At 40.1% G+C, this 24,056-nt stretch overlaps 2 long non-coding RNA genes across 2 annotated transcripts in view; both read right to left on the minus strand.

The window, feature by feature from the left end:
* The window catches only part of LOC102456034 (uncharacterized), a 217,530-nt gene that overhangs the window by 90,897 nt on the left and 102,577 nt on the right, over positions 1-24,056 (minus strand). The window lies entirely within an intron of this gene.
* Positions 1-24,056, minus strand: part of LOC142829429 (uncharacterized) — a 60,510-nt gene that overhangs the window by 13,389 nt on the left and 23,065 nt on the right. The window contains exon 2 of the long non-coding RNA XR_012903833.1: positions 967-1,035. This is a non-coding gene — a long non-coding RNA (uncharacterized LOC142829429). The remainder of the gene's footprint in view (positions 1-966; positions 1,036-24,056) is intronic.

Below are 24,056 nucleotides of genomic sequence, written 5' to 3' on the forward strand. Positions count from 1 at the left end.
AAGCAACTGTAACTCAGAATTAGGGAATGTATGTAAGAGAGTGCGTGCTTGGATGATGGATGAATGGTTCTGAGAGGTCCCAGACTGAGAATACAGCAACAAAGGGCTGAAGAAGGTGTCAGGTGTCAGTGCAACCAAAAGGTGTGAAGTGGAGAAAACCAAGTACTGGAGGTCCACCCGATGAGATCACTGACGAGCACCTGGCAGCCACCCTGAAGACATCAGCATGATGCAGCAATTCCCATAGACTGGCATAGGAAGAAATTCCTATAAGAACTGGACTAAAAGACTATGGCGTTGGAGTCCAAGGTTCTGCTGCCAGCCTATCAGGAGCTTCAGATGCGCATCTGATCAGGACTTCGCTCCCCACTACCATCACTTGTGTACAGAATACCTGGCCAGTATTCTGTCACAAGCAACTTCCAGGCTGGTAACTATAACAAATACACAGTACCTGAATGAATGGATGAATGAATGTTTATATGTATAAGGGTTAAGTAGTTAAACAACGTTGTTTGCTTCTATCTTTTATTTTTTTATTATTATCTTTACAATAAATGTGGCTTTTTGCCTTATCCCCCTCATAAGATCCTGCTTGCTTTTATTGGTACAACAGAGTAACCACAACATAATCCTATGATCCCACACAAACACATCCCTCCCCAACCAGAAAAAGTTTGGGCATACAGACACTTCTCACAAGTTCTAAAAATAAAGGAAGTCAATTGCTAAGCCAAGAACACTTCCACTATTCCCATCCATTTTAAATCAAAGAGCTCCTAGTTTGATTACTTTGATGTATCACAATTTTTATGGAGTCTCACGGCATGAAAGGTGCTCATTCAAATAGCTAGTGTGTTATTAAAGTAAATAAATGTCACAAGGAATAACTCAATTCTGTGTCCCTCTCCCCCATATTCTTGTTATGTGATGTTGAGCACCATGTTAATGGAGTTCGATAATTACCTCTCCTCCTGAGAATGCTAATAGCAGGTCTCTCTAGACTGGCTTCATCAGTGTGTGTGAATGGAGTTCCTGAAAGGAATTATTAGTTATTTGTAGGGTCCATCAAAACATTGTCTCAATAAAATCTGACCTCTCTGTTCTAATTTCAAGTTTAAAATACTATGACACTTCTGGTCCGCCATTCAAAAAAAAAATCAAAATTTTTATAAAATCAGTGTTCTTCTAAAATATTGCATGAATTGACATTTTCCAATTAAAAATGTTGTGCTGGAAAATTTCTGACTAGCTCTAGTAATGACACTATCATCAAGTAACAAGTTCCTTTGGGATGGTAAAATCTATTGTCTAAAAGGACCACACTGACTATTCTGGATGCAGTGATTCACCCCACCTAAGCTTCCCTACTTTTATGACCAGAATGCACGGTTCTTAAAACAAATAGAAGTTATTTCTTTCATCAAGATAATAGATTATTTTCTTCCTGCATATGACTAGATGGAGTCTACATATCATGTAGTTAGCTAATCGGACATTTCATCAACTAATATTCATGAAACAATGTCTTCTTTGCGGTAGGCCTGATTGTGTACTACCCTCGCTAATGTTATTTAGGTATGATCATTTACCACAAGCCCACTGCAGTTTGGCAAATCTATTTTACTCTGTGTTCTGCATTTATAAAACTGCTGGGAGAATGTGCCAACTTGCCCTCCCCACCACATCTCAAGCATACTGCCAGGCTTACCCTAATATTGGGAATATGACCAACCACCCTTCTCTGCAGACATGGCTCTCTCTTCTCCATCCTCCTCAGGTTCTGACATCCCTTTTTCCTCTTGCCCACTGAAATTCTCTCTCTGGGAACCTCTTTTTACTTCATTTCTTGTACAGTTTCCCTACTCCACCTTACTCTCCCTCTTCCCCTCCCCCTTTAAAATACCTATCTTTTGTCTTCCCTAAAATGGGCCTCTTTCACTGTTTTTGTCCTTTCCAATCACCTCATGTTCTTCCTCTCAGCTTTCTCATTTCTTTGCCTGTGAATCCCTCCTTTCCCTTTTCCTTTTAGTTTTTTGGCTTTCCCCTTTATGCCCAGTCTCTCTGTTTCTAACTAGAAATCCTTTAGTTTTCTCCACCTTGGGAAAGGTTGCTGCCATTTCTGGGGGCACAAAAGAGCAGGCTTTAGCAAGCACAAAGTTGGCAAGGGGGGATAGCAGGTCTAATCTCTTTTCAACTCATGGTTGATGAGAGAAGCCAAAAGAATTGCTCTCTTCCCTCTGTCTTGCAACCACATGAAAGAACTGGTAGCACATTTACTTTGTTGTTCCTTTGACTCATTACTTCTGAGATTTCCTGGACCTAGACCTACCTCTAGAATGCTTCTGAGATAAAGTAGTTCTCCATTCAGCAGTGGATGCATGTGTGAGCAAGAACAAGATATATTCTATTATAATTAAATACATGCTAATATTAAGCAATCATTATATTTTAATATGAATTCACGGGTATGTTGATACCTCTTCATATAGTATGAGTTTCACAAGTATTAAGAAACATTAGAAAAAGTTCATATCTAGAAGCAAGGAGAAAATTAATACATTTTGTATGTATGTAGTTTCTAATTTTCAATCTTAGTTCAAGAGTAGCTGTAGCTAAAAGGAGTTACTGTATGTAGAGTAGGGAAAGAAAAACAAACAAAAAATCCTATCAGTATCTAAAGAGGATAGTCCCATTCTATATACAGTGGGAATTGTGCTAGCAGTATTGTACACCAGGAGGTTGATGGTTCCTCACAGCAGTCATACCATTTTGTTGTGTTATATGTTAGCACTATAACCAGTCATGCAGACAAGAAGATTCATAGGACTAATGAGATATTTTATCTCAGATCCTAAAGACAACAGCAATGGAATTTTCTGCTTGTGTGAAAAATTTAATAGACTGGATCCATGGGAGATTTCCATGTCTGGAAACTAACCTGGAAAACAACAGATTTACCTGTAGTGAACAGAGTATGGAAGGATGTGTAAGACTAACACCATTTCAGGGACATGAACACCACATCAAGAGATCTCATTATCAGTGGTATAAATTCCATAATCCCCAATTTGCTGTTTACAGAACCAGCTGTTACTGGACAAATAGCATCACAGGCAAAAAAAGTCTCAAATGGGTAAGTCTGTACATGCAAAAACAACGAGGAGTCCTGTGGCACCTTAAAGACTAACAGACTTATTAGGGCATGAGCTTTCATGGGTAAAACCCACTTCATCCAATAAATTGGAGTGGAAGTTACCAATGCAAGGGTATATATAAGGAAGAAGTTGCTTGTGTTAATGAAGCTAAGATTAGTTTTTAAGATGCCACAGGACTCCTTGGTTTTTTACAGACATAAAGATAATGGTATATAGAGATTGTATAATATGTTTGTAAATATTCATTTCCTAGATAACTTCCTGCAAAAGCAGCCATTACTGGTCATTATTGGAGACAACATTCTGAATGATGGACTACTCTCCAATGTGGTGGGGACTTTCCTGTTTGTTCTACCCTGAAATAAAATAATTAGCTTAGAAGTAGTCCATACCTTTCACTCAGGGTATACCAGGTCCAAACAAGATAGTTTCCTGCCTGAAGCACAATGCACTCAAATTATGGTGAAGGCCCTCTGTGAAATTTCCTCAACAAAAGAGGAATCTCCATAAGCTGAAGTGATGTATGATAGAGCCAGATCAGCTGACTGCCTCACACTAATGGAGGGCAGGTATGCAAGGTGCTGGATAAACAGTTTTCTGTTCCCTGAATAAACTCGCAGAGGCTGCTGCCACATAATTAAGGCAGGCTGACAGCTGAGGCTAGTTAATAACTAGCCTGAAGAAACAGGCTAATCAGACATCTGCATACAATTAAGATGGGGGGAAGCGGGTTTAAAAGGTTTCCCCCAGGTAAGGAAGGGAAAAGGAAAAGAGGGTATGTCTACACTACGCTAGTTCGAACTAGCGGGGTAATGTATGCATACCGCACTTGCTAATGAAGCCCGGGATTTGAATTTCCCGGGCTTCATTAGCATAAGCGGGGAGCCGCCATTTTTAAATCCCCGCTGCTTCGAACCCCGTTAGCGCGGCTACACGGGGCTCGAACTAGGTAGTTCGGACTAGGGTCCTATTCCGAACTACCGTTACTCCTCGTGAAACGAGGAGTACCGGTAGTTCGGAATAGGCACCCTAGTCCGAACTACCTAGTTCGAGCCCCGTGTAGCCGCGCTACACGGGGTTCAAAGCAGCGGGGATTTAAAAATGGCGGCTCCCCGCTTATGCTAATGAAGCCCGGGAAATTCAAATCCCGGGCTTCATTAGCAAGTGCGGTATGCATACATTACCCTCCTAGTTCGAACTAGGAGGGTAGTGTAGACATACCCAGAGGGATGGACTGAGAGGAGGTAGTATGTTTGAGGAGAACTGAAAAGGGAAAGATTCATTCAAGTACCAGAGAGAAGGGAAAAGGCTATTGTCTGGGGCTAGAGGAGAAAACCTGATCAGTTGCCACTGCTTAGGTCCCTGGGACAGAAGCTGGAGTAGTGGGTGGGCCTGGGTTCCCCCAAACCTCCCTGCATCATAGAAAGACCTGATTCTGGGAAAAGGAGGTTCAGAATTACAGAGGGATCTCCTCAATCATTGACTTTTCCAAAGAAGAAATTGGCTCAGTAAGCTGTAACCCTGAGCACTAGAAACATATAAGATGCAGCGTGGAGGGTCACAGTGAGCCTATGAGACACATAACTGCCAAAGATGTTCGGGACCCACAGGGCACAGCCAGAACTTTGCCATAGTTGGTGTAGCCAGTTCTACACCAACACTTATGAGAGCCTTCAGTGAAAGGAGCATGGGAGCAGAAATTCTCATGGGATTTCTGGGCAGATGGGTGCCATTTAGGCCGGGTGCTGATGCTACTTAAACCTGCACTGGACCCTTAAGGACCTCTATCCACGCCAGTATATAGGAAATTGGTAGGTGGTATAATACCATCTTTTCTCTCCACTCTGGTTAATAAGTTCAGCACATTCTAAGGATGAATTTGGCCCCATGCCTCCAAGATCAACTGTCAGCAGATAGCTGCACCATCCCCGAAGAGATGTAGAGCCATGGATTTGATTTTAATCGTTATCAGCTCTCTTCAACCTACAGTAGTGATACTACACTTTTTTTCCTTTTTTTTCCTCATTTTGATTCTTCAGTGAGCCAGATGTTACAGCTGCTTTGATCTACTGTTTTTACACTAATCTGAACAGCAAAAGCTATACCTCTGATATTTATCTTCCATTTTCCACCTATTGCTAGAGCATAATTGCCTAACTCATCTAATCTGTATCTATTTAGGATTACTCAATTAATCTATATCTGTCAATCTATATGCATTTCTTTTATGCCTATCACCATGGCCTATAAGCTCATTACAGTGGCATCTTAGTTGCATGCACAGCTTGACTCAAACATCTTTTATTCTGAGCTGTGGCTTCACACAGTAGAACAGATCCAATGTAATTTAAATCTCGAAAGTTTCACATTTATCTGAAAAACTCACATAATACAACATTCAGCTGAATTCAATGACTGTAAAAGATGTGTTCTGGCTAGCTTTACTCCCCTCCCCCTCACACACACAGACAGTTATGAAAGCAACTACAGTTGTTTATCCTAGATTCATCCACATATCATTACATACAATCATAAAAGAAGAAAAAAATGACAGGCACTTTTAAAAACAAGCTTAATACCCATAAAAGGTTTTCAAAAGAGTTAGTTATTAATGTTTGGTTTTAACATAGTCATTTATAATATATAAATACTGATAAAACTTTTTGGAATCTCTGTCAATCTGTTGCTTCAGTTGGGGTGGTCTTTGAAATAATAGCGAGTGTGACTGTGGCTGCTGAAATGTAAGCATAGGAAATTGGAGCTATAAACAGAGACATTATTAATTTTTGCTTTTCACCAAATATGGATAAATGCACAGAGTATTTCTTCAACTGCCAAGATGATCTAACCACAGAGAGCTGCGTTTTCAAATAATACATTTAAGTCCTCAGTATGGTGCACATTCCCTCTCATACTGTGTCTGTTCTCATTTTCACTATGTAAATAGCTGCTAACGGCTCTTTTTTCCCTTCTACCCTTCAAATGATGGCTTTTGTAACAACAAAAAAGTTGTAAGCAAAAGCTTATATTTCCTATAGTTGAAATAGACAGTTAACCTACTTCCAACCAGATTATTTCCCAAGCCTAACTCGCTTTCATTCATCACAGATACACCAAATTTGGAGTTCTTTGCTGTCTCAAAGAATGTACTTTTCTGTGCTTGCTTTTAATAACTGCAGACAAGACTGGTTGGCTCTGGCATCTAAACTGAGCTGGTTGAAGCAGGAAGCCTGACCCCTTCTTGCCCTCTTGGAGCACAGTTCAATTACAGCTGCACTCATTGTACTCCTTCTATTGGATGGGCACCTCAGGGCGAATGCCCCCAGGAATCTTGCTTCTTTGAAAGGGGTACTGTGGGACTGTACATTTGTCTCTCCATGAAGGGGTGCACACACAGGGTGAAACAACAGTTGTGCTGACCACAGTGCTCTGTGCAACAGTGTTGCCCTGATTTATACCAGTGTATGTCCACTTGTTTCAACAGAGATATCCCTGATTTACACCAGCAAATATAAGAATTGAATAAAAAACATACAGCCTTCTATTGTCTTATTCTATTTTTAATTTTGTTTTTGTTTTGATTCATTTATTTGTTTACTTATTATAAGGCACTTTTTATTAATTATGCTCTTGCTGGTTAAATAAGGTTTTACCACTTTAGTTAGGTACTTGTGAACAGAATCCCATATGATAACACACCTTGGATTGTGATCTCATTTACTAGACACAAATTATTTGAGGATTTCAGTAATTCTCCCAAACATTAGGGATCTATTTCAGGAGTGGGTGAGGGTCAGTGGCTTGTAATGCACAGGTGATCAGACGGGATGATCATGATGGTCCCTTCTGACTAAGATCTCTGATTTTTTTTAATTTAAACTAAAAAATATACACCCATAAACACAAAGCAAAAATGAAGGTTGAAAGATCAAGCATTCCAAAATTAGGAAATACCAAAGTTAAGGTTGTTCACATACTTTTAATTCCACCTTCTTGTGTATATGCATTAAGTACATGATCAAATAACGTATGCCCACTAATCATGGGATCTATGGCACATTCGGTGCCTATATTCTCTCATCCTCTGTCTTCCTTTCCATGCCCTTGTCTTCCCCTCATCCATCTCTCAGTCCAGTCTCCCTCCTCAGGCTCTCCTTCAGACTTCTTTTCCAGCTAGTGTCAGTGTCTTCCCTCTCCTGACTCCTTCTCTGATCTCATTCCGCTTCCCCCTACCCCCCAGCTTTAGCACCCAATTCCTGTTCAGACCTTCCCACTGTCTCTATCTTCCTTCCTTGTCTAAATAGTCCAAGTCTCCCTACATGCTTTATCAGCTTCCAGTCCCAGTCTCCAATTGCTATGTCATGACCCAATCTACTGTACTTCCTCTGCTGGCCCCAGTTCCAGCACTTATCACCTCTGCATTTGAGTCAAGTTATTCCTTCATTCTCACCGCCTGTACACCAACAGGAAAAGCCTTGAGAGAATAGGAGAGACACACTTCCTACTATCGTTTTTAGTTTTTGGTGCCACAGTGGCCTGTAGTAACCAAGGGCAGCAATTGCAAGGAAAGCCCTTGAAGACCTGAGTAGGAGTATGCTCAGTACAGACAGACTCTCTGGAGAATCTGAGCAAGTCTCTAAAGAATATGTACAAAGTGAGATTTTTTTAAAGGCTTATTACTTAGCCAAGTTTGGGTGGCGTTTTTAATGGGAACAGCAAAAACACATGCTTGAGATTAGGGTGATCGCAAGCCCTTGTTAAAAGTACAGAAGTGCTAGAACATCTCAACAAAAAATCTCAAGACTTCTTTTTAACTCAAACAAAATTTTCACTGATCCTCTTCTCAGAAATGGCTGATTTTTTTATAGAAACTTTCTAACCAGTTTCCTCCAGAGACAGACATACAGTACAGAAAAAATATATATTTTTTCATTAACCCAAATGTAATGGAAATCAGTATCAAGTTGATCTCCAAATAGCTTAAGATTCCATAGTGTCTACATCAATTTATCTTTAATTTCTTGTATCAAATGCTTCAGAAATCTCCAGATATTTTACATGGGGCTGCAAGATATATCTCAAAATATTGGTATCAATGTGACAACTCTGCTAATGGGCATTATCCACATTTCATAAATAAAAATGAGTTAGAAGGCTTGGCCATCTCACAAAACCAGATAGCTATATGCTTTTTGAAATGTAAACCTACCGCAATAATCAGATTTACAATCAGATTTATGCTTTTTCATATTTTGTCATAAAAACAAACATTTGCTGAGACTCATAACAAAATCCAATTATATAAAACATATAGGCTGACGTTTTTAAAGAGGTAAAATTTGGGGGTATGTAAGTTCTGAAAATAATTGGAACTGATCTCTGAAAAATTAGGCTTACTGGAGTTCATTATTTTCCTCCCACCTAGTAGTGGGATTTTCCACTCTTTGGCTAGATTTCAGCAAAAATAAAGGAGCAATAACTAGAAAGGGGAGGATAAGGGACAGAATTAACTGAGTGACTAGTAAGTACATTTAGAAACAAAACAATACATTTACTCCTAAACTTAATAGGGTTTGTTTCAAACATCACTGCCCATCACTGTCTAGACAGGTGAGTTTTAATGTGTGCTTTGTATGCAATAAAACAAAGAATTTTTGAATGGAAGTACTTTTGTGTGTGCCAAGTATTTATCAGGTGGATGAGCTATGTCTGCTACTGATTTATTTATTGACACCACCTGTAAAACAGAGATTAGTTTCTAGGGATGTTAGAGGCAGCAAGGGGTGAGGGGCGAGAGCTATTCAATCACATGATATCTAACACATATCGAAAGTGGAAAGGGGCCAAAACATTGCCGAATCTTAGACCACCTTTCCTACTGATGATTTTATTAAGAAACAGAAGGTGCCCGAGCTTTAAGGAATTTGGGGTGATTTTGCACTTTTGAAATTTCCAGAGGAGGTCTGGTTATTTTTTACCTTGAGACTAATAAAAATAGTACATTTTAAAACTAAAACAACACTTTGTCATAAGACAGAAACAGTCTCTCTATTTAATGGAGTTGGTGTTTAGGTTTGCTCAGGCTAAATTTAAAGCCTGACCCAAACCCAGAGCAGATCATAAGCTGATCCCAAACTGACCTGATTCTTAGTGTCAAGTCATCTTCAGACCCAACACTTCCCCCTGAGCTTGTGTCAGAGACATTACTTCCACCTTGTTATTGGGACTTAGGCTTGAGGGTGCTTCCCATTTCCATGTCCTATGTTTACAATCTGTTTCCAGACATCTCTTATCCATGGAGATGGTGGGGTGACTTGCCCCTCCTGCAGGTGACTACTGCCTCACTGACCTGTGTGTGCTATAGAATGAAAGGCACTGAGATTCACTGGCACACTCACTCCACAGTGTAGCAAGCTGGTGGTAGCTGGCAGGAGTAGGTCTTACCACTTCAATGCCAACTGCATTAGGATGAGGAGGTGAAAAGAGATGATGCAGATGACTAAGGCCCAGAATGTCAGGATGTTTTCAGACCGTATCTGATTTGAACTGAAGACTTGGGTCAGGTTGCAAGACTCCAAGTTGGTTGTCAATCACATTTATCGAGCTGCCTCTCTCAATTTGGGTACATCCACACCGCAGCATTTTTCCAGAAAAAAGGATTTTTTTCTGGAAAAAAACAATATGTGTATCCACACTACCATTGAGTTCTTTCAACAGAAAGTCAAAAGAACAGAGGGTTTTTTCTGACGGCGGTAAACATCATTCTATGAGGAAAAAGCTTTTTTCGGAAAAAAGGTGTGTGTGGATGCAGAACAGGGAGTTCTTTCGAAAGAAGAGGCCTCCAAAAATAACATGGGTGCTCTGGTGGCCAATCCATCCAGACTAATCACAACTTAAATGCAGAGATAGAGCCCACATTGATTGGACACTATCTTTCAAAAAAGCACATCACTTTTTCTTTGCTCTTTTTCTGTGTGGATGCTTTCTTTCAAAATAAGTTTTTCCGGAAGATCTCTTCCAGAAAAAGTTCTTCTGAAAGAAGCTTCCAATCTAGACGTAGCCTTTGTACAACAGATTATGTGGAAACTGCCCTTGCGGCATAATACATAGTAGATGTTGCTGCAATAATGCCGGTCATCGGTGTTTCCTCATTCCAAAATGACTCAGTGGGCCTAAATATATTGGCAGTGGCCTGAAAGCTGACTTTGGCAAATACTGTTTTCCCCCCTCTCCAACTAAGCACATGAGAATACTAGTAAAATAGGTGCCAACATTTTTATCAGCATGGCACTGAAGATGGATATTGTGAGATGGGTAGGATGCAGTTTAGGAAAGCCAAGAATGCATCATGGAGATCACCTTATTCTGATGTAAACAGCTGCAATTGGAAAGAAACATTAGGCAAAAAAGTACCTGCACAGATATGGCATCCAGAATTCAGCTAGAGGTACAAAACACATTATGAAATTGATAGTATTCTACAAATTTTGGGGAGGGTCTTGCGATTCTCCAGTATGCAAGAGACAGAATGGGAAAGAGAGAGAGCTGTATGTGATTTAATTGCCTCATGGCTTTTTGGCAGTAAGAAGTTTGGTAGATGGAGGGTTAACTGTTAAAATACTTGAGTGACTTTGTTAAAAAAATACATGAAATCAAACTCATTATATGAGCAGATGGACTGGAAAATGGAATGCTATAATAAGCAGTTACCCTTATTTCAAACTTGAAACGCATTTTGATAGAAACCACGTTATGAAATAAATTATTCCTTTTTAGTTACTTGAAGGAGAAGTTATACACCTTTATCTACAAATATCAAAGTCACTGAAAGATAAGAGGGATGTTGACTTATTTAATGAAGACGTTGACTTACACCTTTCATTGATAAGCCCAGAAGATTTGATCAACTGTTGATGTAATGTGAGAGTCTGAGAGTCCCCTTCATGCTTACATGCAGGATTCAGTAATGCAACAGCATCCAGCTATACATTGCCTTAGAGGAAATGCTGATTCTTACTTTGAAAGAATGTCATCATTCATGTATGAGTGTCCATGAAGTGCTCACTAAGGACAATAAAAAATATCTTGAATGAGATGGGTATTACTGGGGACCAGTAACACTTTGGCAAGGGCCCAGACACAGATGAGAATGAATCAAACAGCTGGAATTCTACATTCAGGGTTCAATTGTCTGTTGCCAGATGCTCCAAGCTTGGGACATAAGGGAAGGTACTACATCCATTATACCCATATTAAGGCTACACAGAAAAAAATCATAAAACGATTCAGAAAAGTGACGAACCTACATAAATGGTTTGGAGGGTCACCTACAGGAACTGGCTATATCAACAGATTCAATCTGAACTTGCATTGATTTGGGAGCAATGTATTTGCTTGATAATATTCTGCTTTGCTGCACATTTCTCATTGTTTGGCGGGCTCTCCAGCATTCCCTTCTGCTGAATGGTTGTAAAAGCAGTTCAGCTCATCCTTATGTCCTAACTAGATATACCAAGAAAATTGCATTTTTAACAAACAAAATTGTGATTTCAAACACTTATTCTTCATGGCAAATAAATAAAATACTCGCAATATTTTTGTGAAAAACACAGGAGACTTACCTACTCAGAATAGCCAATATCCCAGTAGGGAGACATGCTATTCACTTAGGATGTGATTATATTCAGTGTCATTGTTCTTCCTAATTCAGACTAAGAATGCGTAGTTAAGTCTTCCACATCCCAGATGATCTGACCACTGATCTTTTGTTTGCCCTTGTTTTAACCAGAAATTTTATCTTGCACAAAAAAAAAAAAAAAAAAAACCACCACACACCTTCCCAATGAATGTTTTGACAAAATGGATATTTGGGAGAGGGGTATCGGTTTAACAAATCAACATTTCCCACTGGAAAAATGCTGAATTCAAAAACTCCTGATCACTTCTACTCTAACACATTCATTGTCAAAGCATGCTAAGTCAAATCACAGAGCTGCTATTACTCATGTTGAATAGTACATTACACCACATATAGTTCTGCTGGTTTCAGCGAGAATGTGTGTGGAGTGAAATACTATTCAGTCTGAATAATAGTGTCAGAATCTGGCCTTAAGTTAGTCTAAGTATCCATGAGAAAGAACAGCCTGACCTCAAATCTCTTTTAGGGGCTTTCTTAAGTTGCTCATTATCATGTACATCCAGTAAAAAAAAAGGGAATGAAATGCGGGGGGGGGGGGGGGGGGGGGGAGAGAGGAGGAGCAAATAATGTGAAGTCAAATAATGAAAATAGTCAGACATACGATTATAGTAGCTGATATCAACTAATGTGAATGAGCTATATTTGGTTAAAATAAATTAGCGATCAAAACTTATATGAATTTTCTACATATTACTTTATCTATATGCGGCTGAGGACAACAACAAAAACCCTCTTTATATAGTCCAAGATTTTTGGTTTCATTTATTACATAAAAGGTAAACAATACAGTCTCCAGTTTTACAGAACATATTTCCTAATGAGGTCTCTAGCCAGAAAATATTACCTTTTACCATGGTCAAAAGAAGAAAAAAAAATGCTAAATTAAATGCAACCCCCTTGCTCTGTAAGTTCCACAAAAGGAGAGCTCAATGCGATTATTCACACAATAAGGTACTGTTCTACATGAATAGGAGGAAAATAATTAGGTCTAATGTCAGCGGTTGCCTGGTATAATTTAAATTTATAACATAAGGGTTTCATATCACACAGACGCCTTGGGAATTCATATAGTTAATTTCCATTGTCAATAATCAGAGTTATACAGTTAATTACTTTTCTATCACTAGATCTATTACTAGATAAATGCAGCCACAGGTTGCTTGAAGGACCAGAAGAACAAAAAGCAGGACATCAAGAGATGAAGATGCACATTTATATTTGAAATGCCCAAACACATATGAATGAGAATTTGGATGTCAAGGAACACATTATACAGAAAGGAGCCATTAATTTTTTTCTGCTGCAAAAGTCAGGGATGCTATATTTACTCTGCACCAAAGCTGCAAGGAAAGATGCAACTGAGCATATATTTGGGTTTAGTTGGAAAGTTGCATAGAAGACATCTATGCAAGAGTTTGGACAACTTTAGCTTCTAGATTATTTGTTCGCAGTCACAGCCAGGCAGCACAAAACCAGACTTAGCACTGGGGACCCACAATCTTTTGGCCCCATCTGCCAGGTGAGCCTTGTGAATCTGGCCTTCAAAAAGCTTTTTTGTTTTTTAAAAAGTAACAGTGCAATTTAATAGATATCAGATTAGCTCTTAGAGAAGTATCTTGAGGCCATTTCAAATGCTTTGTTTTCATTTAAAGGTTAAAACACAAATATGTTTATGAAAACAATTCAGTGTAGCAATCTCTTATGGATTTATTCAAGTCAAATCTTGAAGTACTATTACCATGCTCCCTAATATCTCATCAGCTACCTCTGCAGATACCTACCCAGAAGAGGGCTTTGGCAATTAATTGATGTATATGACAATCATTTAATATAATTGATATGATAACCTAGAAGAGAAGGACACTTTAATAACAGTAAGATGATGAAGTAAAGATAAGGGAAAGGGGCAAAATTCCTACTGAACATGTATCAGACATAGTGGTGCCAACATAACATTTTAAAAATTCAATCCTAGTCTATGAGGAGCAAGAAAAAGATGTAGGATTTGGGAGGTGCCAGAATGACAACCACTAGGAAACTAATGGTGATGAGGAAGATGGCTACACTTCAGATTGTTTTGCAAGGGATGCTGCAAGTATATGGGTGTACACATGTACATTCTGTAGCATAGGTTGAACATCTCTAGTTCAGCAACCTTGGGACTAACCAGTGCTGAAGCAGATAATTTGCCAGATCATGGGAGGTCAATATTGTTTAGCAGCATTACCAACACTTCCACTGTTTTCTGGGTTCTTAGAAGACATTTAGTGGTAAATTAGAACTAAACAACAGCACAGAACACCGAGAGCCAGGACTGGTGGCTGTAAACAAACTTTATTGGGACGGTGGAAAATTTGGCAGTATCTATAATAAGTGGACAATTGGTTAACTAAAATCATTTAGGACCACAGATGTTGCTAGGCCAGAGATTGTTAGACTAGAGAGGTTCAACCTGTAGCTCTAACTTACAGAATTGCTGTGTTCAGGACTCCCAAATGAATTAATAAACTCTTTGTAAACAGAGAAAAGTTCTTATAGTGTGAAAGTGTTGCTATGGTGAACACAGAGTTACCAACTATATAATAATTTGAATTATAGGGCCTGATCACAGGAAAAATGCTATCAATGTTCAAAGTGATAACTGGGAATTTTTACATAGTCAATATAATATCAATCAGGCTACAATTGAGATACTGTCTGAGGACATATGCCATGGGGTAACTTCTAGTCTTCTTGTTAAAAATGGCTGGGTCACTTAAAACTGATATAGTTAGAAGGAAGATTTTGTTTTACTAAGTTTAATGTAAGGAACTAGAACAATATTACCACCAGTGCTTTTCTGTAACAAATTACTTCAGAATCATTTTTTCTCTCTTGTAAAATATTTGCAAATAACTACTGTATAATCACAAACACCAAAAGTGAGTTATGTAAAACTCACACTTTATGAATTTAGCAGCACTTTGTATATTGGTTCAGTTTTACCAATACACAAGAATAATTACATCACGGCTCTAAGCCAGACTTATCTAATTGTTCAATACAAGGTCCTTCTAGTAGTCCAACTGAATGAAGCCTTAGAAGACAGCTGCCAAATAATTACCAGGCCCTCATGCAACCAGTCCATTAATAAGAGTTTTGCCATCATGCACAGTGTTTACGTATCCATGTGTCCTCTCCTGGCCTGCAAATAATATCTATCAATCACAGCCAAAACTTGGCTATTTTAACCAAGAGAGTGGAAACATTTTTTTCTGAGCTAAATGCAAATCTAGGCATGTTTTAGTCATCCTTTTCAAAATACAACCATTGATTACAACATGACATCCTCTTACCTTACTTGTATACCTTTTTACTATTCAAGGGTTAGATTTTGCAGAAAGGTGATCATGGGACCACATGCAAGGGTTATGGAGTTGATCCAGAGTTTACAATATTAGTGAAAGTCCTACACACTTTCCTAAGAGACAGCTACCATCTTCAAATCTACAGCAGTGACAATGTACTACAGCCTCCCAAGGCCTGTGAAAGTAAGGGATCATTGTCCAGGATGGGTTGTAGATCACTGATGATGTGTTGGAGAGGTTTTAGCTGAAGACTGTAGGTGATGGCCAGTGGTGTTCTGCTGGTTTCTTTCTTGGGCTTGTCTTGTGGTAGGAGGCTTCTGGATACATGTCTGATTCTGTTAATCTGTTTCCTCATTTCCTCATGCGGGTATCGTAGCTTCAAGAATGCTTGGTGAACATCTTGTAGGTGTTGGTCTCTGTCTGAGGGGTTGGAGCAAAGGTGGTTGTACCCTAGGGTATGTCCAGACTACATGCCTCTAAGGACAGAGGCATGTAGATTAGGCTACCCGGCATAGGAAAATGAAGCAGCAATTTAAATAATTGCCACTTCATTTACATTTAAATGGCTGCTGTGCTGAGCCGATCAGCTGTTTGTCGGCTCAGCGCGGTAGTCTGGACGCTCCGTGGTCGACATCAAAAGCATTTGTCGACCTCCCCAGTAAACCTCATCCCACGAGGCATACCGGTGAGGTCAACAAATGCCTTTGATGTCGACCATGGAGCTTCCAGACTACCGTGCTGAGCTGACAAACAGCTGACCAGCTCAGCGCGGCACCCATTTAAATTTAAAAGAAGCGGTGATTATTTAAATCGCTACTTCATTTTCCTATGCCGGGTAGCCTAATCTACATGCCTCTGTTGCCAGAGGCATGTAGTCTAGACATACCCTTAGTGTTTAGCTGTAGACAATTGATTGTGTGGTGTGTCTGGGATGGAAGCTGGTCGGTAGGTTTTCGGTATAGGGTGGTGTTTATGTGACCATCACTTTTTTGCACCATGATGTCCAGGAAATGATCTCTTGTGTAGACTAGTCCAGGCTGAGATTGATGGTGGGGTGGAAGCTGTTGAAATCGTGGTGGAATTCTTCCAGAGTCTCCTTCCTATGGGTCCAGATGATGAAGATGTCATCAATGTAGCATAGGTAGAGAAGGGGTATTAGTGGATGAGAACTGAGGAAGTGTTGTTCCAGGTCAACCATAAAAATGTTGGCATATTGTGGGGCCATGTGGGTGCCCATAGAGGTGCCACTGGAATGGAGATACATATTGTCACCGAATCTGAAATAGTTGCGTGTGAGGATAAAGTCACAGAGCTCAGCCACCAGTTGTGCTGTGGCATCATCAGTGATACTGTTCCTGACAGTTTGTATTCCATCTATGTGTGGGATGTTTGTGTACCAGGGCACTGTAGCTCACCTCTTGGGAGCTGAGAGAATCAAAGATCTTACCCTGAGAGATGTGTTGGCCTAAGACACATGAGAAGGTGTACCCAGAGACAGTGAGCAGTTAAATTGGTGACTGTGGCATCGTTTTTCCCGGTTTATCGATGCACTCCAGGATGAGGAGTATTTCCTTATCAAATAAAATGTACACTGTGGTCATAAAAATCTTAGAAGGAGAGACTGGAGTTGGATCTCACCCTGATAAATTAAGTGCACGACCCCTAACCTAACTGATTTAAATGAATACATATCAAGTTGGAGTTATGCCAGTTTTTGCCAGCTCAGGATCTGGTGTTTATCCATACATTCATTTTCTCCGAAACTGTGTGGCCTAGAAATATTTAAATTTTAGATATTTTGAAAGATTACCAATATTTCCTTTATTCAGGAAAGTATAAGATATATAAACCAAAAAGACTTAAAAACGCAATGCATAGAAATATCTTTCTGTGGGTATTTCCTACTCCTACTTACAGCTGATAAGAGGAAGTACAGAGTCTAGAGAAAAAAATAAAGTGAACTAAACTTTTTCAATCTTCAAAGATTCATATCAGATTCACTTTGACTTTGAATGAAGTTTCAGCCTAGCTTTTTTTTTTTTTTTTTTTTAACTGAACCCTTCAACTCAGCCCTAGTGATAAAATATTACTTGTATGTTTAAAGACATTTCTTATAAATTGTCATCCTTTCTTAGTGGTGTCAGTCATTTCTGCCACCTTTATATAATAAGAATATGTATGATATTTCAGTTGCATAAATAGCTGCTATGATTTTACTTACTACCCGCACAATAGACTTTCCTTGTAGTTTTCATAATTAGCTTCCAGGTATTATGCATACACTTTAGTAAAGTTTTTCACATGCAATGAGTTAACACTATTGGCTTCATACACAATTTTCGCTTTCCCTGTATCTCTTTTTTACAGATGTGATGAGTCTAATAGTGATTGCAATCCCTATGTGCGGAACAGATGTGAGGTCACAAAGAGCCTGCTCCCTCTGCCTTGTACTCCTATAGAAAAGAATGGGAAATGTCAGCCCCTGCACTCTGGTAAGCATGGAGATTGCTCTCTGTGTGCCCCATTGCCCAGAAAGCTAGGAGGAATAGCCCTTCTGTGAATTGCAGGGGAAGAGTTCAAGGTTTGCAGAGTGATCAGTCCTATGGCTCCCAGGCAAAACATCTACTTAAAGATGAAATATTTCTGTGGCAGTCCTAACAAATCTAACAGGAATAGTTAAGTTCATACATTAATTCCAGAGCCAGGTATACATACTTATTCAACAACATTAAGTTATATCCTTACTACTGATATACTTCTGATGCACCTTGGATTGTTCTATAATAATTTCTGAATATTATATGTGAATAAACGATTGGGGTGTTCACTGTATGAAACTATTGGTTTAATTTAGCAGCAGACTCTAGGAAAACAAGCCAGAAAAAAAAATCACTTCAGATAAGCCATCTCACAGTCAATACTTAAAAGTTAGTTTAAAAAAAAACAAAATAAACACCCTACAATTAGCCTGAACTATTAGTCTGAAAACTCCCCCTCCTGACCCAACTTACAGAACTATTTTTTGACAGGGTCAAAAAAGTCTATCAAACGACAAGAGAAAAGTAGACTGTCTGGATAAAAGTGATTTTTTTCTCCAGTATGGTTGATGTAGGGGAATTGCTCAGACTCTAGCATCCTCTGAAAGATATCCCAGAAAGGCTGGACTTTGGGGGAAATAGACACTGCTGTAAATTCTTATTTTAAAATCCTTCTCTCAATACTTTACTCCTCCTACTTAAAATAAAACAATGCCTTTGTTTAAGAAAGTTATTGGGTCACTATATTCAGACTCCCAAAGAGAAGAACAGTAGATCTGCTTGGAGGCATATTTGATTAATGAGGTACTATAGCTCAGGGTATGATGTTACCAGATTTGCCCAATACTCTGGGGTATGCTCATTTGTTAGTGTTATTCTTATGGGACTGGGGGGGAAGTTAACAATTCTATGAGTGTGCTGCTTGTGCTTACATGTGCTCTCATATGGAGTTGAATTCTCTCTGCTGCCAATTCCCCCTCCCACTGGAGCTCTCCTGCAGGAACTAGGTTCCTCAGGATGGGGTTCTTACCACCTTAGCAACACACACAGACACTCACACCGACTAACAGAGCATGTCTGAGAGGACTGGGTAATCAGCACTCACAAGATGACCCCTCATATCCCTGTACTCATCAGGCTGGGTTTAACAGCAATGCCACACTACACCCTCATGTGCCTTTGGACTCAGTGGGCTGAATTAAACATACCTTTAAGATGCCATCCTCATATGCCCCCAGGTACAGCACCCCATATCCCCACTTTCACACCACAATCATTCACTAGTAAACCACACAATGAGCAAACTCTACAGGATTTTGGGTACTACAGGGATCTTTAGCTTGGGTACAAGAAGCGTTGTTGCAGAGCTAATGGGGAAACCAAAACAGCCCTTGAGGAAGAGTGATCAAAAGAGAAAGAAAGAGAGAGAAGCAACCAGCTTAACAATAAAAGTTATATATATATATATATATACACACACACATATAGGGAGCCAAACAAACAGAACAGTTACAATATTAAATCTAAGTTACCATATTAAATCTAAATTGGAACGGATTACAAATGTTAGGGCAAGCTAACCATATAACAGTTTACATAGGGCAGAGTCAGGAGGCTAGGCTTAGAGATAGGTAGTTGGTGGGAGAGAGAGAGAGACCTCACCACTCTGTGGAGCTCTGCACTGTTCGGGGTTCCCAGATGATGATAGTAGCCCAGGGGTCCAGAGGGCAGGAGACAAGCAGAGCAGAGCCCCCAGCACAATCAGACAGGCGATAAAGACATCTCAATGGAACCGATGGGCTGTGTCTACATTGGCATCCCTTTCCGGAAAAGGGATGCTAATGAGACACATCGCAATTGCAAATCCGCGGGGGATTTAAATATCCCCCGCGGCATTTGCATTTACATGGCTGCCGCTTTTTTCCAGCTTGGGGATAAGCCGGAGAAAAGCACCAGTCTAGATGTGATTCTCCGGAAAATAAGCCCTTTTCCGGAGGATCTCTTATTCCTACTTTCAAGGAATTTAAAATCCCCCACGGATTTGCAATTGCGATGTGTCTCATTATCATCCTTTTTCCGGAAAGGGATGCCAATGTAGACACAGCCACTAAGTTTAAAACCAGGTATCAGAACAGTTTTTCTTGGGCAAAGGTAGGTGTTTTTATAGGAATAGGACAACAGTTCAAAGAGAAAAAGGCGAGACAACAGAGACTGATCACACCTAGTTATGGGTGATGTTCCTTGAAGGAGCTCACAATGCAACTGGGCAGTTTCAGTAATTTTGTATGTCAATAGGATCATTGCTAGAATTCGTCTGATAATGAATAATTTGGGTATGAGCAGGCCTGAGTTCATTAGCATCTGGAGTAGAGATTTCCCATCAGGCAGTGCTTCTCTGCTTTCGGTATCCCATAGTTTACTTCGGTTCCTGCCTTGGAAGAGATGGTCTCCATTCTGTATGGTAATGAGATGTCCCTCTGTTCTATTTTTAATGTAGATGAGGCTGGGGTGTTTCCTTAATTAGTTTAGGTGTGTTTTCCCCAGCCTTTCCCTTGCTTTGTCTGATTCTAGCAGAGGCCTAGGGGGAGGGAGAGGGATGGTTTTCCATAAATGTCACTCCCTGGCTCCCCAAGAGCACAGGGCTGGCTGGTTTATGAGTAGGAGTAATATAGGAATCCCCTTCCCATCCCCTGATAAAGGCACAAGGACTGAAATTCAGGAAGTCCACTCAAAGAGGAGACAGAAGTCCATCTAGTCCAGTAATTGAGCCAATACCACCACAAGTAACATACACTGATATATAATTAGATGCAGTCTGCTTGATGGCATTTAAACCCATACAATGGCAGTTGTGGTTTCCTTTGCATGTAGAAATATGACTTGAAATGTAAAATAAACACATTAATTATTGATTGTACTGCATTGTAGGCAGGCCTTCAACTAAATGCAAAATTAAACATTTATTGCAATCAATAAGTCATGTGCCATTTGTGGTTATTTTCCATGTCAAGTCATATTTCCACATATTCATGTCCAGATAAGAGCACTTGTGCATTTTACTTCTTGTATCTTTTCACTTCATTAGTGCTGAATTAGAAATTATTTGTTATTCTTCGTTTAATGTAATTGTAGGGGAAAAACCCCACCCCTGTTCCACTCCAAAAAACTAAAAGTGAGAGAACTGTTCCACTTGCTAGTTACTAACTGCCTCTGGCAGACACACTATCTATGGCTTTGCTAATGAAATTTGTTCTGAGGCATGTTACACCAAGTAAACCAATTGCATTTCTGGTAAGAAATCCTTATTACTAGTTGTCTGTAAAACTTGGTCATCAGGAGCCTGACCCAAAGCCCATGGCAATCAACGGTAAGACTCTTATTGACTTCAGTGGACTTTAGATGAGGCTGTAGTTTAATAATTTGGAAAATAAAATCCATTTTTCAAAATTATAACTTTTAAATACTTTAGCATATAGCACATCCAGTTTATTTCAACATGGGGAAACATTTTCTAGAAGACGATAAGTTAATATTTAAAATAAAATACTAAACTATTAATTGGATTCTGAATGTTTTGGACCTGTTAGCCGGGGCTGAATTACTGCTTGCTATCAGCCAGCTAAAAGGAGAGAACTGCTCTGGGGGGTGGATGTGCTCACTCCAAGGCTGTGTCTAGCATCCCTTTTCTGGAAAAGGGTGCCAATGTAATGAGACAAGTCGGAATTGCAAATGCCACGGGGGATTTAAATATCCCCTGTGGCATTTGCACGAACATGGCTGCCACTTTTTTCCAGCTTGGGGCTTTGCCGGAGAAAAGCGCCAGTCTAGATGGGATCTTTCGGAAAATAAAGCCTTTTCTGGAAGATCCCTTATTCCTCTTAAAATCAGGAATAAGGGATCTTCCAGAAAAGGCTTTATTTTCCAAAAGATCCCGTCTAGACTGGCGCTTTTCTCCAGCTAAGCCCCGAGCAGGAAAAAAGCGGCAGCCATATTCGTGCAAATGCCGCGGGGGATATTTAAATCCCCCGCGGCATATGCAATTCCGATTTGTCTCATTAGCATCCCTTTTCTGGAAAAGGGTGCCAATGTAGACACAGCCCAATTGTTTAGCTCTGCAAGATAAGTAACTGTTAACTGTTGATATGTAAATACAGTTCATGCCAGGAGGGGGAAGGAATCCAAGGTGTGGCTATGTAAATCCAATTCAGCCAGGGCTGATGGAGGATCAGTGTTGGAATGGAATGTTGTGTATTGTAACTAATTTGGAGCTGTTGTGGGGGTCACAAATCATGCTACCCCTAAATGTGGGAACTATACAATATAACACCAGTGCTTGCAGGAGAGACACCATGATTGTAAGAGTTCTCAGAGGAACAAGCCTCCCTCTGCCAGAGTTGAATGAACTGAGTTTTTTTGGGGGGGAGGAGGGGGAGGCAGGAGGGCTTGAGTCAGCCTGCTTCATGCCTACCAGGTGTGAGCTGTAAGACTGGCTCAACCTGCCCCTTTCCCCCTGGTTTTAATGACAGACCTAAAGCAGACTCCATGAGGAGTCTTTTTGCTAGTCCAGTAGAAGGTGGAATCTTTGGCCAGCCTAGGTGGTGGCTAAAGATTTGAATTCACTAGGAGCTGAAATCATTGGTTAGGCCAGGAGTGGCTGGTGGAAATGACCGGCGGGTGGCCGGTAGGAGTGGCAGTAGGTGGCCAGTGGAGGGCAGCCAGCGGAGCGGCTGGTGGGAATGACCGACTGGCAGCTAGTGGGAACAGCACAAATATGGCATTGCCTCAGGCTCAAGGAGTAGAGTCATCAGGATGATGTGTCAGGGTCTGCACTGACTGGACAGAGCTGAAGTGGGGCATTTGACGTGGGGTACGGAGAAAGTTTGGGTACGTGAATGGAACTCTTACCTTGTTGGACTGGTGAGCCTGAGAGGCAAAAGACATTGCTCAATCCTTTTGAGCTGGGACAGTTACTCGTGGGGGAGCTACGAACTCTGTTTGTGGTATTTTCCCAAGATAATAACATGTGACTTCTCTCTCTTTCATTAAAAGTTTCTTTTCTACACTCAGACTCTCTGCTTGCGAATGGGGAAGCATTTCCTTTCAGAGGCGCCCGGGCTGTGTGAATTTCCCAGGCTACTGGATGGGGGCTCAAGCCGGTTCTGTGTGAGATGGACCCGTAGATATTGACCCCCGACCCTGGTTGCTGCTGGGCCTACCCAGCAGAATGGTTACACACCTATTACAAGAAATTAAGTACATATGATGTATTAATATCACATTGGTGCCTAAGGGAAAAGAGTGTAAAGGAAACTGAGCCTTTCCCACAATGAAAGCATATCTTTCTAAAGACAGAAGTTACTGTTTGAGGTTAATTTAGATCACATCAATCTGTATTACTTGACCTTTTCAAAATAAACAGAACCAAAAAGTGACTACACAAAAAAGTCAATCTTAAAGCCAATTACACTAATGGGATCTGATGTGTAATTGTGTGTTTATTATTAAAAACACACAAATGCACACATACGCAAGGATAAGGCTGAGGGGCATTTAAAGACAGAAGATGTCTAATTGTAGCATACCCAGTAATGAAATCACAGACAGCCTAGTAGCTGATTAAGGTTAATTTGAATCACATCAATGTGAATTAACTTGGCCTTTGCAGAATGAACAACACCTTTGTGCCAACATGATCAATTAGTCCCCTTAACTTAATATGTCTGCTTGGAAAGGTTAGATTTATTAGTTATCAAGATAACCATTTGGAGATTAAAATCCCAGATTTCTATGCTTTCTTCAGCATACCCTAGGAAAAATCTTTAAAAAGCCCAATACATTTTAGTACTTTAGTGAACGGGTGCCAAAAGTCAGGTTTATTCTAATGCTTGGATGGAAGGACTGGAGCCTGAATGTGGAGCTAATTTGAACTGCATGTGGAAAACTACAAACAATGAGCATATTTGGATACATTTTTTAGTTATTTCCTGACATTTAGTCAGTATAAAGTGGACCAACTAAGCTAAAATATGCTTTAGAGAATTCCTCTGACATGAGGGAATGCTGTTGAGAAAAAGTGTGGTAGACCCAGATCTATGCCTTTCATTTCTCTCTGTCCCCCATCCCACTCCAATGTGGCAAAGGTATTGAGAATTAAAGGCTATGTTTCAGGGATAGGGAGGGATGCAACCTCCACTAACAGAGCCTAGGTACCTCAGTGTTTTTGTGAATCTACAACACTCCTGGACTAGACAACACAGAGTAGTAAATCTGACACATTCACAAATTGACCAAGACTACATTGTTCAGTGAATGAACT

Source organism: Pelodiscus sinensis, chromosome 4, assembly GCF_052426305.1.
Source record: "Pelodiscus sinensis isolate ZL-2025 chromosome 4, ASM5242630v1, whole genome shotgun sequence".
Classification (NCBI taxonomy): domain Eukaryota; kingdom Metazoa; phylum Chordata; order Testudines; family Trionychidae; genus Pelodiscus; species Pelodiscus sinensis.